Below are 14,363 nucleotides of genomic sequence, written 5' to 3'. Positions count from 1 at the left end.
GAACCAAGAAGAAATAGAAAATCTGAATAGATTGATTACAAGTAACTAAATTGATTGGTAATAAAAAAAAAAAAACTACCAAAAAATAAAAGTCCAGAACTAGATGGATTTGCAAGTGAATTCTTTCAGACATTTTTTTTTAATTTTTATTTATTTATGATAGTCACAGAGAGAGAAAGAGAGAGAGGCAGAGACATAGGCAGAAGAAGAGGGAGAAGCAGGCTCCATGCACCGGAAGCCTGATGTGGGATTCGATCCCGGGTCTCCAGGATCGCGCCCTGGGCCAAAGGCAGGCGCCAAACCGCTGCGCCACCCAGGGATCCCTCTTTCAGACATTTAAAGAAGAGTTGATACCTATTCTCAAACTGTTTCAAAAAATAGAAGAAGGAAGGCTTACAAATAGATTCTATCAGGCTAACTTTACCTTGATACCAAAATCAGACAAAGACATCACAAAAAAGAAAACTACAGGTCACTATCCTTGATTAACATAGATGCAAAAATTCTCAGCAAAATATCAGCAAACCTCATAAAGCAACACATTAGAAAGATCATTCATCGCAATCAAGTGGGATTTATTCCTGGGATGCAAGGATGGTTCAATATTCACAAATCAATAAGCATGATACACCACATCAACAGAATGAAGGATAAAAATGATATGATTTTCCCAAAAGATGCAGAAAAAGCATTTGACAAGAATCAACATCCATTCATGATAAAAATTCTCAATAAAGTGGTGTTAGAGGGAACATACCTCAACATAATAAAGGCTATATATGAAAAACCCACAGCTAACATCATCCTGGTGAGAACTTTTCTTCTTTAAAAAAAAATTATTTATTTGAGAGAGAGAGAGAGAGCACATGAGCAGGGGGAGGGACAGAGGAGAGGGAGAGAGAAAATCTCAAGCAGACTTCATCTGAGTGCAGAGCCGGATATTGGGCTCAATCTCACGACCCTGAGATCACAACCTGAGCCAAAATCAAGAGTCAGACTCTCAATGGCTGAGCCACTCAGGCCCCCTGAGAGCTCTTCTTCTAAGGTCAGGAACAAGACAAGGATGTCCACCCTTGCTATTTGTATTCAACATAGTACTAGAAGTCCTAGCCACAATAATTGGACAAGAAAAAGAAAAAGAAGCATCCATATTGGCAAATAAATTAATCTGTCACTATTTGCAGATGACATGATACTATACATAGAAACTCCTAAAGATTCCACCAAAAACTACTAGAAGTAACAAGTTCAGTAAAGTAGCATGATACAAAATTAATACCCAGAAATCAATAGTGTATCTATGTACTAATAATAAAGTCACAGAAAGAAATTTTTTTAGAACACCATTTACAATTGCACCAAAAAGGATAAAATAGTAGGAATAATCTTAACAAAGAGATGAAAACCTATACTCTGAAAACTATAAAATACTGATGAAAGGAACTGAAGAGGACACAAACAAATGGAAAGATATTCCATGCTCATAGATTGGAAGAATTAATACTGTTGAAATGTCCATACTACTCAAAGCAAACTACCAATTCAATGCAAACCCCATCAAAATACCAACAGCATTCTTCACAAAACTAGAACAAATAATATTAAAATATGTATAGAAGCATAGAAGAGTCCAAGTAGCCAAAGCCATCCTAAGAAAGAACAAAGCCAGGGATATCACAGTTCCAAATTTCAAGACATACTACAAAGTTGTAGTAATCAAAACAGTCTGGCACTAGCACAAAAATAGAAACAGAAATCAATAGAACAGGAAAGAGACCCCAGAAATAAATGCACACTTATAGGGTCAATTAATCTATGACAAATGAGGCAATAATAGTCAATAGGAAAAAGACAGTCTTTTCAATAAATGGTGCTGTCTGGGAAAACTGGATAGCTACATGCAAAAAAAATGAAATGGACTACTTTCTAATACTTTACATAAAAATAAACCTAAAATGGATTAGAAACCTAAATATGAGACCTGAAACCATAAAAAATCCTGGAAGAGAGCACAGGCAGTAATTTCTCTGACACCAATCATAGCAACATTTTTCTAGATATGTCTTTCTAAAGCAAGGGAAACAAAAGCAAGAATAAACTATTGAGACTATTTCAAAATAAAAATTGTTTGCACAGCAAAAGGGGCATGTGGCTGACTCAGAGCAGTATGTGACTCTTGATGTCAGGGTCATGAGTTAGAGCTCCATGTTGGGTAGAGAGATTACTTAAATTTAAAAAAATTAAGATTTGGGGGGTACCTAGGTGGCTCAGGTGGTTAAGCATCTGACTCTTGGTTTCAGCTTAGGTCATGACCTCATGATGGTGAGATTGAGCTCTTTCTCAGGCTCTATGCTGAGCATGGAGTCTGCTTAATATTCTCTCTCTCCTCTCTCTCTCTCTCTACCCCTCCCTGCCCTCTAAAAAAAATGATTTAAAAAAAGCTTTGCCAAGCAAGGCAAAACAAAACACAAAGGTAAGTCATTGAATGGGGGAAGATATTTGCAAATGATACATCCAGTGAGGGATTAGTATAGAAAATACATAAAGAATTCATACTACTTAACACCAAAAGCACAATCCAAGTTTTAAAATGGGCAGAAAAATAAATAAATAAATAAATAAATAAATAATAAAAATGGGCAGAAGGGGCACCAGGTGGCTCAGAGTTTAAGTGTCTGCCTTTGGCTCAGGTTGTGATCTCAGGGTCCTGGGATCGGGTCCTGCATCAGGCTCCCCACAGGGAGCCTGTTTTTCCTTCTGCCTATGTCTCTGCCTCTGTCTGTGTCTCTCATGAATAAATAAATAAAATCTTTTAAAAATGGGCAGAAGAGCTGAATATCCATTTTTCCAAAAAAGACATCCAGATGGCCAAAAGACACACAAGATGAAACTCAAATCACTCATCATTAGGTTAATGTAAATCAAAATCACGAGATAACATGTCTAATCTGATAAAATGGCTAGAAGAAAGAAACAACAAATGTTGGTGAGAATGTGGAGAAGGAATCCTCGTGTACTGTTGGTGGGAATGTAAACAGGTGCAGTTACTGTGAAAGGCAATATGTAATTTCCTTAAAAAATTAAAAATGGTAATAACATATGATCCAATAATTCCACTCTTGGATATTTACCCAAGGAAAGTGAAAAACTAATTCAAAAAAAAATAGGGCAGCCTGGGTGGCTCAGTGGTTTAGCACCACCTTCAGCCCAGGGCCTGATTCTGGAGACCTGGGATCGAGTCCCACATTGGGCTCCCTGCATGGAGCCTGCTTCTCCCTCTACCTGTGTCTCTGCCTCTCTCTCTCTCTCTGTGTCTCTCATGAGTCAATAAATAAAATCTTTAAAGAATGCATATATATATATATATATATATATATATATGAATGTGTATATATATATATATATATATACATTCCTATGTTTATTGCAGCATTATTTACGACAGCCAAAACATAAAAGTAGTCTAAGTGTTCATCAATAGATGAATGAATAAGGAAAATGTGATGTATATATACACAGTGGAATATTACACAGCCACAAAGAAGGATGAAATCACACCTTTTGAGACAACATGGATGGGCCTAGAGGGTAATATACTAAATGAAATAAATCAGACTGAGAAAGACAAATGCTATATGATCTCACTCATATAGCAACAAACTGTTGTTGTTTAAATAAACAACAACAAAAAAGCAGAATAAGAACTATAAATACAGAGAACAAACTGATGATGGCCAGAAGGGAGAGGAGTAAGAGGTTGGGGAAAATGGGTGAAGGGGAGAAGGAGATACAGGCCTCCAGTTATGGAATGAAAAAGTCATGGGAATTAAAGGCATAAAGACACATGAACACAGTTGATGATATTAATAGCAATGTGCTGAGATATATGGCAGCTCCACCTATGATCAGTATAGCATGATGTATAAACTTGTCAAATCACTAAGTTGTACACCTGAAACTAATGTAACATTGTATATTAACAACACTCAAATTAAAAAAAAAATACTTACAAAAAAAAAAAAAAGCCAAAGGAACTGCAGCTACACACCTTCAGGAAGCTCTGTGGAAAAGCAGACACTGTACTGCCACATGCCCTATATTCCAAAGATGTTAAAAATCTGGATTTTTATGCAAAATCTCTTGGTTCATAAATACTAGCAATTTGTTCTATTTTTAAAACATTGTGAAAATAGGGGCACCTGTGTGGCTCAGTCAGTTGGGCAGCCAACTCTTGATTTCAGTTTGGGTCATAGTCTTGGGATCCACATGGGGCTCCACATTCAACAGGCAGTTTCTTGAATATTCTCTTTCTCCCTCTCCCTCCATCCCTCCCCTTGTTTGTGTGCTCGCTCGCTCTCTCTCTTTCTCTCTGTCTCTCTCATAAATAAATAAATTTAACAAAAAACAAAAAAATAAAAATAAATACTTGACAAAACATTGTGAAAACCAAACACAAAATATCTAGGGACCATCAAGGATGCCAGATTTCAACATCTGACTTAAATTCAATTTCTTAAACGTAGAGATCTAAACCAAGAAAGTGGATGTACAAGGGAAAAAAAAGAGAGAGAGAGAGACAAACCAAGAAACAGACTTTTAGCTATGGAGAACAAACTGATATGTGTACCAGAGGGGAAGTGGGCAGGGGAATAGGAGAAACAGGTGATAAGCACTGGGTGATGCATGGAAGTGTTCAATCACTATGCTGTACACCTGAAACTAATCTTATAGTCTATGTTAACTCTACTAAAATTAAAATAAAAGCTTAAGAAACAAAAATCAAGAAAGTGGACCTGGAAAGCTACAGTTGAAAAACAGAAAGGGGAAAGAAGTTTAAGGTTGGGAAAAGAAGGTAAGATGGTATGAGTAAAATCTACTTAGATAAAAAGGCCAAAGTTCTGTTTCATCACAAAAATGTATCCTAATCCAGAGTCAATACATACTTGTTCACAGAACCAAAACACAATGCGAAATAGCATAAGCTGTGTTTTGTTTTGAAACTTTCTTCATTGTAGATTTTTATTGTATATCTTTCACCTACATAGAACTCTTGGGGAATGGGGAATAATATATAAGCAAAAGCAAACGACCTGGTTGGTTTTTCTTCTTTTTGGTAAAGAAAGAAGCTTCTGAAGTCACAGGATCACAGAATTTTCCAGCACAATTGTAGTTTCAGGCCAGAATTTTGAAGAGTAAGTATATAGCTCAGGGAAGTTACTCCACCAATCTGAAAAGACAGAGTTTGTAGCAAAACCCGAACCAGACCTGGCATCCGATGATGCCTCCTGTAAGAATCCCATGCTGCAAGACATCCTGAATGTGTTGAGGTATTTTCAACAAGTGAAGGTGACCTCCCTGTTGTCAACGTCCAGGGTACTGAAAGACCAAACAAGATCATGTATGGGGATATGTTGCATAAAGCACTAAACAAATAAAAGACACTGTTACTTTGTTCCCTTCAAAACATAGACTCCCAACATATGTCTAATTTTAATTTTAAATAGAAGGTATTAAATTGGTGAAAATTTATATGTGACATTTCTAGCCTTTGTGTTTTCTAGCTTTTGATTTGCTCTTGATTAAGTTGATGAGTCATCAGCGAATATGTGGACAGCAAGCCCCTACCTACAGTCATGTACTTTAACCTGTAAAGAAGAGGAAGAACAAGAGAAAGAAGAAGAAGGAAGAAGAAACTGCCCCATGATGGTCACCAACCTGCCAATAATGGCAAATTAATAACTGGCTGAGCAAAGCCAAAGGTTAACAACTGCATCAATCTGTCATCAGTGTATACCAGCCTCTGCCAGAGTTATTTGCCTTCATAAATGTGACCTCCTGCAAACTTCCTTTAAAAAATAAGCATGTTGAAGCAAAGGAAGACTTCAACAATGTTTTCAGAATCAAATGGAAAGCCCCAGACCCTGCATCTGCTGACAATTTTTCTAGCATCTCAGTTTAGTCTGCTCCCAATTTGTTGAGCTGCTTCTCCTTCCTAAGCTGTGAATCGGAAATAAACTTCATCAGAAAGATGGCTGTGTATGGGGACAATATGACCTTCATCTCATTCCTTGGTCCAAATTCTGATTTATCCTCCAGAAAACAGATCTTAGAAATCTCTAAGAATCTTGGCAGGTACAGCCATTGAGCCTGATGTTTTTGACACCAAAATAAGTTGCTTAAAGAGACTGAGTTCCGCCACTTGCAGCAATACTTAATTTTTAAATATGATGCTGGGAAATAGTCATTCATTCCAACTGTGTCTGAGAAAGCATGTGCATAGTTGGGGAATACTCTTTCTCACATAGGAACGAATAAAAGACCTGTTGGAGCTTTAGTTCTTTTTTCACTTCTGCCTTTATCGTTAGTGCCATGAGACAGTCAAAATATTTCATGACTTCTATAATCGGCTCACAGAGAGTTTTTGAAAAGGTAAGAAATGAAAGACTGAATTTATCCAATCTCATACATACATACTTAAATGTTTGACATTATTAAAACTACTTTGAAAGTTGAACTTGACACTCAATTCACCCTGAACGGAGACAGAGATTAAGCGTGTTTCCGGCCAGTTTTCACTAAAAGATAATTCTCTGTAGCACTCAGGTTTCCATTCGGGAAAAAGCTCATTTTTATTTTTCCTTTCACTAGAATTTCTCCTCCTGCAATGACCTCAAAATTCTTACACTTGAGATGTCTGAATCTGAGGACCGACACTAAAACCCTATTCTTACCAATGATTTAAAAAAAAAAAAACCCTCTTTCTGCTCTCTGCTCAATATCAATTTATGAAGATCATATATACACCCAACTTTTTAAAAAGCAGTCTAAGAAATACAACACCTCTCTTATCTGTCTTTATCCATTCATGAAAATTGTCCCTAATTCCATCCAACATTAACTCCCAAGCCTGTACCCTCTCTCCTCCCTTTCCCCCTTAGTCTGGAGGATGTATTAATTCACGCTAGGAATTCCCCTCTAACGGGAAGACAGGGGTGCAAGCAAGATTTTCCAAGCAGGGGAAAAATCCCACTCTCTAAAACACCCAGATTTTTTATTTTGAAATACCATGTCGTCCAACAAACCCCATTCTTTAAAACAAGAGAAGGATTTCTAGACCTGCAATGAAGCTAACCCCAGCCACAGGAATCTAGCATTTATAGATTATAGCCCAGCAGAACGAAGCATAGTCCCTCAAGAGGCCATTGCAAGAAAAGCCAGGTCTCTCAGAAAACAGGAACTCCAAAAATCAGAAAGTGCCTCAGTCTTTCCAGCCTTCTCTCCCCAATCCCTGCTATTTCATATCAAGCAATGTTTATCAAGCAGAGTTTCTCAATCCTGGCGGCAAAATGAAATAAATCCAGGGGCATTAAAAATTCCATTGCCCCGGCTGCATGCTAAATGGGTGACGTCAACATCCCTGGGGAGGACGTGGGCATCAGTATTTTTAGGGCTTTCCCAGCAATTCCGGGGAGCAAGCAAGATGGAGATGCACTTGCAAAGATGAGGGATTGCTCAGACCAACACTACTTGCCATAGTTCTGGAAGAAGGAAGTGCACAGGTCTTGATATCAGACAGCCCTGAGCACACGACTAAGATCTGAGGCCTCCTTAAGCCTCAGTTCCCCCATCTGTAAAAGTAGAGATATACTAACATTCTCTGGCAGGTGGAGATTCAATGAGCTCAATCATGGAAAGTACCTACGACAGTACCTAGTACCCGGTTAGCACTCACAAGTAATAGTCATAGTAGTGGCAGTGGCCGTCGTATGTACGAGCCATGGTGTTTGCCTGCATGGAAGACTTAGGGGGAGAGTCATTCCCACCTCCTGCCTGCACAAGGAGCTAGGGGCACACCGAGAAACCCCGTGTGCCGAGTCATGGGCCAGTGGTACCTTTTCCTCCACAGCTCACTTTTGTCCTTGACGGGCTCAACCCTCCTGTAGAGGATTTTTGCGCCAAGACTGAAAGTGATCCCTATGTTCTTACCCATAAGAAATACTATGTTAAAAAAAAAAGAAAAAGAAATACTATGTTTTGTTTTGCTTTTTTTTACCCTACTTCTTGAATGTATCCTTAGGGTTCCTGTCTTGTTTGAACGCTGGAGCAACTTCAAAAGGTTTCAATTAACTCTGAGCCACTTCTCATGAGTTGCAGTCCTTCTTCAAGGGACCTGCTCCCCACAGGGATGGTCATTTACAGAGCTGCTGAGCTGAGCTGCCGTAGAAACCTGATGAAGTTGCAACTACCCTGGTGAAGGTTCCCAACCACGTGTCTAGGCAGAAGACAGTATACCAGTGAACCACAACATCATTCCCCTGCTCGGCAGGACCTCAGAACAAAACGGGGTGTATAATTAACTGAACAAGCTCCTAAATAGAATAGGTCAGTGAAATCTACTTATGGAGCAAAAATCACTTTGAGAGAGTATTAGTTAGAGGCAGATAAGTACATCTTGGTCGTTTTAAAAATAAGTTTGCATTCAGAGCTTTCAAAAGAAGATTATAAGCCTTTAAGGTAATGGGCACTTCCACAGCTACTCACTGAGAAGTGCTTACACTGAATTAAATTTTCTTTGATATCCCATGACACTCTATGCATGGTATTATATTAACGGTGTTTCCAAATATTCAGTAAACGCACATCTTCTTCACCTGGGTCAGAGTGCCCTGCGTGCCAACTCTCACTCTTTTCAAACATGACAAGAGCATGCAGAGATTCAAAGGTCACTCACCTACTCAGCAGCATATCTCAATATCCACACAATTCCTTGCAATGTTTCCTTTAGCTATCCCAACTTGAAGGTTATTACATAGAGTGGACAGATGGGTCAAAAACCATTCTGCTGGTATGAGAAGAAATAGGAAACCAAAAAACTAAGAAAGAAACACAAGATCATTTTCCCTTCTTGACTAGAGTGAGGTGGGGGATGAGATGCTTGGAATCAAAACAGCAATCTTGTCACCCAGAGGCTTTAGGCTCCATGAAGAGAGGAGCCTAAAATCAAAAGGGAAAACCACACTGAAGATGTCAAAGAGAAATTTCAGAAAGAATTTCGGTCCTTGAATATGTCATTAAGCTGCTAAATTCAGCAACCCCTGAAACCATTCTACTTCCTACCATCACTCTGGGAAATCCTTATTGATTTCCTGTTGTTGCCATAACAAATTACCACAAACTTAGTGACTTCAACTACACAAATAGAAGTCAGATGTGCTAAAAGGGCTGTGTTGCTCCTGGAGGCTCAAGGGGAGAATCCACTTCCTTGCCTTTTCTAGTTTCTGCTGCATTCCTTAGCACATGACCTCTAGCTCAGAGCTTCATGGCCAACAGAGCAGCATCTTCAAATTTCTGTCTTTTTCCACCTCTCTCCCACTCTTCTCCTCCTCCTTCCCTCCCTCCCATGTTTCTACCATTACATTGCCTTCTCTGACTCTGACTCTCCTGCTCCTTTGTGCTCTTATAGGACCCTTGTGATTACTTTTCCCTTTCACTCAAATAATCCAGGATAATTCTCCAATCTCATATCTTTCACTTAATCAGACCTGTGAAGTCCCATTTGCCATCTACTGTAACATATTCACAGATCTGGGGAGCAAGACACGGACATCTGGCAAAAGAGGGGCGTTATCCAGCTAACCACAGACGCAAGGAAAGGCAGATTTCTTCTGGCTATATTATGACAGAGAAAAAGAGGGTTAACATTGCCCTGGGGTAAAACTATAAGTGTGTTCTAATCTCTTCCATGTGAATGAAAATTGTTTCTCATCGTCTTTTCCAGTCGGCTTCCAAAAGAATGTGTTTGCAAAATCAATGGCCATACATCATATATCTGAGGTTGTATTAATCTGTTCTAGCAAAGATACCTTAACTTGCTTGCTTAAGTTTTGGGGGGCCTGTACTGGTGAATTAAATGGAGAGATGGTGAGGATCACCAATCCAGCATTCTTCACAATCTCTCTGGCACTGATCTCTCCAGGACCCTTTGATGCAATATTGTTTTTTATGTACTGTCTTGTCCTGGGATAGGTAGTTTCAAATAGTTTCAGAGGCTTCTGCTTGAATTTCCTCACCCTATAAAGATCTTACTCTATAAGCCAATGACTGAGTGTGAGGGGATAGTTAAAGAAAAGAAGAAAGGAATATGTGGGTAATACTAGCCTTCTCTTTGAGAAGAGGAAAAAAATATATAAAATCTTGATGATAAATGACTGTTTATATAATATATAGAAATCTCTCAAGGGAAAATAAACAATCTCAATAGAGGTATTATTTTTAATCCTACAAGAGATAGTTCATATCTTAAAAAGTAGAACATAAGTGATTTTCAGAAGAAAAAATAAGGTGGGGTAAGTTTATCATAACAAAGAAAACAATAGCTATTTTTAAATGCAAGTAAGTATAAAAAGAAAAAGGGGGAAAAAAGCCACAAGTCTGGGGTATAAGAAGATAAAAAAATACCTTTTTTCCCGTCCTTTTATTTACCATGTTCTTTAATGTGTTCTGTTATTCTCCAGATTAAATAAAGCACCTGAGTTTTTATTGTCTGAGGTGTATTTTGAATCACTCATGTTGATGAATGATGGCATCCATTATCTATCTGCCAAGCAGACACAATGAGAGTTATCTCAGAAAGGAAATAGAATGAGGAAGGAGATTCACTCAGCAATTTTCAACCCTATCTGTCCACAGAATCACAGGAAGAACATTTAGGAAATACATTCTGGAGGAAACCCTGAAAATAAGGAAGTACCTAGAGGTACCCAAGTGATGAACTGAACCCCACACTTATTCCTTCCTGTCCCCACTTTCCCACAGCAACCTTGGTCCCCCCGAAGATCAGGGTCAGTTCCCTGCCATGTTGTGGACTCTTCTCAGCTGCTGATCCCTGGATGTAAGGAGCTCCAACTGCCGGGCTAGAGCAATGGCTTTTAATCCAATGGAACTTTTGCTGCGTTGCCTGGAAAGAGAGCACCCACTCTGAGAATCAGGACCTCTAACCCTATAGCCCAGAGGTGCAGGCATCCAAAGTGCCCCAGTCAGGGATCAACCTGGAGGCCACAGTACACCCCTCATACCTTAAGGAAGAGGCTCTCTGGAGAAGCAAGTTCAGAGCCTCTCTTGCTGGGGGAGAGAGTAAGTGGAGCTTAGTGGGATGAACTACAGCCTGAGTCACCCAGCCCTTCCTCCACTATCCATTCTTATTTATTTTTTTAAATTTTTTTATTATTATTTATGATAGTCACACAGAGAGAGAGAGAGAGAGGCAGAGACATAGGCAGAGGGAGAAGCAGGCTCCCTGTACCGGACACGTGGGATTCGATCCCGGGTCTCCAGGATCGCGCCCTGGGCCAAAGGCAGGCGCCAAACCACTGCGCCACCCAGGGATCCCCACCATCCATTCTTAATCACTTGCTCTAAGATATCAGCACTGCCAGTCCTGGTGGCCCCTGGTGGTGTGACCCAGCCCCTTCCTAAAGGTTCTCTGGCTCTGATAACTGACCCTGCTCAGCCCAGGAAGATGGCACTCACTATCCCCAGGCACAGGAGAGGGAGGAACAAACAGCCCACACCCCCAGTGCCCCTCAGTCACCATTCCTACCAGCTAGTTCCATCTCCTCTGATCCTTAGCAACTTTGTCCAGGCCACTGTTTGGCGTTTTTACTGCCCTGGTGGCAGGAATCATTTTTATATCATTATTACTACTTTGAAGCTTCTACCCCAACCAGCACCATGTTTTTCATAGAGCAGATGTTCAGTCAATAGTTGTTGATTGACAAGTTCACAATATGTAACCTAAGGATATTTTACAATCTATGAGTCCTTCAAACGATTTATTGACTGATGATATTTATCATAAAACAACGTGTGTATTTTTGCTTCTAACAGAAACAAAAACCATTTGGCTACCTATAAATGACACATCACCTTTCTGAGAACATTCAAACTTGAATGAGTTGTAGGAGGGTGTGTGATGATACACAAGTGTGTGTGAGAACATGCAAGAATGCACTTGACTATGAGACCGTATTAGAGAAAGAGTTGGAAATTAGCAGAGGTAAACCTCAAGGTCACTAGCCCCACTGCTGAGGTCAGATACCCCGTAAGAGTTCACCACCCTTCTTTCCCATGCCTAACACAGTGCACTGTCCTGTGCATCTCCATGCCTTCCCCCAAAGCCACAAAGATAGGGGCTATTTGGTCATTCTTCTATCCCTAGCGGCTTCAGGCACTTGCTCAATATGTGTGGATTGAATTAGTAAATTAATGACTAGAATAGCGTTGGGGATTCACAGAAATGACTTGATGTGATCTAAGCACCATGTTTGGAACCACAGGGAAAGGAGAGTATGATAGTAAATATAGACTTTGAAGAGATCTAGCTTTTCACATAATGTCAGATTTGAGGAAAGTCCTTTCTCTGAGGCTCCATTTCTTCATCTGTTAAATAAATACTGAATTAGGGGAGAAAAACTGTTTTGAAAAATAAAAAAGATATATAAAGAGCCTAGGGTGATACCCGGATCAAAGGTGATTTCCCACATTTGGTAATTGCTATTATTCTGTGGGCAGTGTGGGTATTTTAAAGCTTAAGACTATGGTTAGAAACATATGAAAGTTTTATGTGCTCCTTGCTCAGTGAGGAGCCTGCTTCTCCCTCTGCCTGTGTCTCTGCCCCTCTCTCTCTCTCTATGTCTATCACAAAAAACAGGTACCTTCTCTGATATAATCCAAGTTATGGTGTCTACATAGGCAACTGCTGTAAGTGTAAGAAGGTACTAGATGGCTTACAGGAAAGTAAGAGTGGTTTTCCTTGGATAGGACAGTCCAAATTTATTTACCAGTCCCTTTTATTTTATTTTTTAAAAAGAGTTTATTTATTTATTCATGACACACACACACACACACACACACACACAGGCAGAGACACGGGCAGAGGGAGAAGCGGGCTCCATGCAGGGAACCCGCGATGTGGGACTCGATCCCCTGTCTCCAGGAACGGCCCTGGGCTGAAGGCGGTGCTGAACCCCTGAGCTACCTGGGCTGCCCTTACCAGTCCCTTTTAGAGTCTGTAAAAAATAAATAAATAAATAAATAAATAAATAAATAAATAAATAAATAAATAAATAAATTAAAAAAAACACATGCAAAGAAAGAAATTCCAGATCTTTTCTTTACACAATGCTTATATGTATTCAGGGTTTCAGGTGGGAAGGGTTACCATGCTTAAAGGTCTTCCAAGGCCACTGTGCCCGACCTTGTAAATGTTGTTAAGAATGTCCTAACAAAAAAAAAAAAAGAATGTCCTAACAGGAGGGCCACCTGGGTGGCTCAGTGAGTTAAGTATCTAATTCTTGATTTCGACTCAGGTCATGATTTCAGAGTTGTGAGATTGTGCCACATGTGGGACTCTGCCCTGAACTTAGAGTCTGCTTAAGATTCTCTCATTCTAATTAAAAAAAAAAAAAAAAGATTCTCTTGTTCTCCTTCTTCTGCACCTCATCCCTCTTCTAAAAACAAAACAAAACAAAACAAAATATCCTAATAGGAAACTGTGTCAGGTCCTCTACAGACTGAGATTTTCTGGCTGCAAGAAAAATTCAAAAGAGGAACAACCTCAAATATGTATATTCTCCTTTCAGATTTTCAAACAGTTTTGGGGTCCACATTACCTTTTTTTCATCAACTTACCAGCCTTAGTCATAAAAAGTCATTCTTTGCAGGTTCAAATTAAACAGCGAAATTTTTAACCACAAGTACTCCCCTTCCAGGAAAATGGTTAAAAGAGAAGCTATTCTATCAAAACAGAATATTAGGCTGAAGCCCAGAAATATATTCAGAGGGGTAGCTCCCCACCCCTAACAAGGAGGACAACCACCTTCCCCTCTAATCATCTGCATCAAAAGGCCCTACCACTGGAATGTGGCCAGAAAACACTGAGCCAATATGAGGAAAATTTCCAGATTGCTTGACCCAGTAACTATGGGTCTAGGAATTTACCCTGAGGAAGCAATCAAAACAATGCGAAATATATGCAAAGACACTCATTGTGATGTTATTTTAAAGAGCAAAAAATAGCTTTCATATCCAAAAATTGAGGATTGCTTGAATAAATTGAGGGACATAGGGATTTTATAGTTTCGGGAGAATATTTCCCGACATAGGAATATACACATGATAAATGTTACAAAATAGAGCATATAATCCCATTTTGTTATTTTAAAAAGGAATATTACACAGGATAAAATACACCTCAACCCTAATGTGCTCATCTCTGAGTGACAGAATGATGAGTAAATAGTTTGCTTCTTCACTCTTTTATTTTCCAATTTTCTACAGCGAAATTTTATGGTGTGGGGAAATGT

This window comes from Canis aureus, chromosome 24 (assembly GCF_053574225.1).
Source record: "Canis aureus isolate CA01 chromosome 24, VMU_Caureus_v.1.0, whole genome shotgun sequence".
NCBI lineage: Eukaryota > Metazoa > Chordata > Mammalia > Carnivora > Canidae > Canis > Canis aureus.
Note: the sequence above shows the minus strand (reverse complement) of the source record.